This window comes from Watersipora subatra, chromosome 8 (genome assembly GCF_963576615.1).
Source record: "Watersipora subatra chromosome 8, tzWatSuba1.1, whole genome shotgun sequence".
In the NCBI taxonomy this organism is placed as follows: domain Eukaryota; kingdom Metazoa; phylum Bryozoa; class Gymnolaemata; order Cheilostomatida; family Watersiporidae; genus Watersipora; species Watersipora subatra.
In genome coordinates this window covers 57,285,099-57,288,210 of record NC_088715.1, presented here as the reverse complement: position 1 = coordinate 57,288,210, position 3,112 = coordinate 57,285,099, and the positions used below count along the sequence as shown (strand labels likewise).

General features: G+C 43.6%; 1 pseudogene; it reads right to left on the bottom strand.

Moving 5' to 3' along the window:
- Positions 1–609: 609 nt before the first annotated feature.
- LOC137402992 (U2 spliceosomal RNA) lies at positions 610–790 on the bottom strand (annotated as a pseudogene).
- Positions 791–3,112: the final 2,322 nt, after the last annotated feature.

Genomic DNA, 3,112 nt, shown 5'->3' with positions numbered 1-3,112 from the left:
TAAATCCGTAGATACAACCAGTCAACTAGGGCCTTCCTTCGATCATCGGGCAATTTCCACCCCAAAACTTTTCTAGAAGTTCACCTGCCCTCTCGGTCGGTCATGTTGGCGGCCTCTTGTCCGCTCGACCCAAATCCGACAACACCCAACTTCTTTAAAAATAAACATAGGCAAAGGGTTGGCGCTGTACACGCACGACTGGGGAAATAGGGCAAGGCGAGCGAAAGAGCGGTGACGAAAGGTGAAGAACAACGGCTGCGCGCTTAGTTGAAACAGAACACGCGTGAAACAAGCGCTAAAAAGCGGCGAGCGCTAGTTGTTGTAGCCGCTGACCTAACGGCGGCCAACGAAGTACCCGCGTAGTTGCGAGCACCTCGTTTTCATGTTTTTTGCCAAGTTTAATTCAGAGTACTCGCCGTCGCGTTCTATGTCGTAACTTTTGCAAACTCGAGAAGAATTTACTCGCAAACCACGTTAAGTTAAAGCGCCGCCTCACAGCCAAAGATTTTTCTTCTGTTATGAGTAAGTAAGTAGGTAGGTAGGCAGGTCGGTAATGTGGGTAGACCTCGCTCGCATTCACTTTATGTTTTGTTTCCTGCCTCCAAGCAAAGGGAGTGGGCCGTGCTAGGAGGTACTGTGATACTGAGACAACCTGTGACAAGAGTCAAAGCAAGCTTCCGCACTTCATCTTATTCAAAAACTCAGATTAATATCGTAGCGGTGCGATGCGCTGCAAATCAGCTATTAAACTGATTAGAGCAGATACTTCTGTTTGAAGAGTCAAAATTAATCTAATTTGACAGAAAAAGAGACCGGGTGGTCTAAAAATCTCACACAACACAGGAAAGGAAAACTACTTATTGTTTCAATTTTCAATCGTTCACTCTTCAAACCCCCTCTGCTAAGATGGAGGGGCTTCAGGGATTAAGGTTCGAAAGCGTTGTCTGTCGAACCCTCCTCCCTCGGACAAACTACACTAACACACAATTTTGCCTGCTGTAAAAAACTATACAACAAAGAAAAAATTTGGTACCAAAAATGTACCTTGCGATCTATTTGAGCTCTCATCGCTGCATTATTTTAGCTACCTCTTTCGATCTCTAGCAAAATCCTATAAATTTTCTGGCAGATTTTCCTTACGTCATTTTAGCATGTGGTTTGGGAGGGCTTTCAGCTTAATCAGCATTTCTCCCCTCATTCCCCCCGAAAAGAATATCGTTTCTGCTCTGCCACTTTTTTCTGTATACTTCTGACCATAGAGAAAAATGTGCGTTTTAGCGCAAATATACGATGCTTCGGCAACTATGCTGGTGCAAAAAAACAAGTCTTTTTCAGCTACGTCAGCCTCGAAAGAAGCCGCAAAAAAAACTCCTTTTCTCGCAAAAAGGCCAATCTCGGGCACTTACAAAATATGTGTAGGGCTGTTTCAAGTTCTTGTTTACAAAACTGACATCCGGTCCTCATTCCAGGGATTTTGTATTTTTGCACAAACTTCCCAGTTTTCAGACCTCTCATTGTCAATCTCCAGATAAAACACGTCGCCTTGCTTACCACCTGCGAGCTGCTCCAAACTTCAAATATCGTTCTTCTGTTCAATTGAAATGTGGTTGAACCCGCGATTCTAAGTGACATGAAGGGTTGTTGTCTTTTGAACCAAATATAGATCTGTCGTATCGAGGGGATTAGTGGTACCACCTCCCCAATCTTCTTTTCAACTTTTCCCAGTAAGTCTGGTAGAGTTATGTAAGGTCCAGACAGCTGGAGGTTGTATACCTCAAAGACTTTGTAGATAGCTAAAACAAGGATCTACCTTGAAGGCCAAAAAAACATGAAGAGCCCCAATCTTTGGTGGAGAAAAGGGTCATTCGTGGGTTTCAAAAGGTTGTGGGTCAATTAAAAGGCATGACACTCAGCCTGTATAGCCTCCAGACCTAGTCTTTCAAGCTCTCTTAGAGTACTAATTCTAGATCTTGCTATCGCTTTTTTTCCGCCGTTTCACACAAAATAAAGATCAGCTTTTTAATGGATTGGAAAAACGGGAAAACGTTTGTGCTAACAAGGAGCACTTTCCTTGGAAGTGACAGACTAAAGCGAGAAAGTTTCACGATTTTTATGCCACCCTTGCGGTCATAGTGCTCTCATTGGCTTCTAGTGACTCCCTTATTACCTATTGGCAAAAAGAACGCCATAAACCCTGATATTCTTGACCAAGTTATCTATGTTTTAACTGTGGAATGAGGAAAAACCGAAGTTTTACTTCTGTCAAGCATGCTATCTGTGGCGTCCTTCACTCTATCATAAAAACCCAAAACCAGACTGACGCCCAATTTGTCTCAGCAGAAAAAAAGCAAGTTGTCCGCATTTGCGGAGACTTTCGGAACCGTGCTGTTTGGCAAGGCGATGCCTTCCGTTTCTACCTAACAGAAAGGATTCTAAAAGGTTTAGACGTACAGAATGTATAGAGAAGGAGAAAGTGGGCAGCCCTGTCGCACTTCTCTCAGGATGTTCACCGGGTCTGACAGGGTATCATCGATTTGGATCTTGGTCGTGATGGTCAAGTATAAGGTCTGGATGAGTTCCACCAGACTATTTAAAAAGCCCATTTTCCGCTTGGCCTTAAAAAGGAAATCATGGTTCGCCATGTCAAACGCATTCCTTTGATCAAGGGACACAAGATATTCTGACACTTTCCATTCCTGGCTGAATTGAACGCAGTCCCGAACGAGCGCCAGTCCATCTTGTATTGATCTTCTCCTCGCGCCACAGAGCTGCTCAGGGCTCACCACTTGCTGGAGTACATCAGCCAAAAAAAATCATTGAGATACTTCAAAAAAACTTTAGTTCACTGTTTAGGAGTAAAATGGGCCTTTGGTTTGCCACGTCTAAAAGGTCGCTGACCTTTCCAATTAAGACCGTAACCGTTTCTCTCATAGTTCGTGGCAAACTTTCTGTAGCGACGATCTCTCGGAAGACATACAAAATATCTTCAGCCAGTTCAAAAATATGTTTTGAAAAAATTCACCAGTAGGCTGTCTAGTCTACGGGACCTGTTGGCTCGAGTGTTTTTCAACACTTTCCAAATTTTTCTGGTCAAAAAGAATTTCCTCCGGCC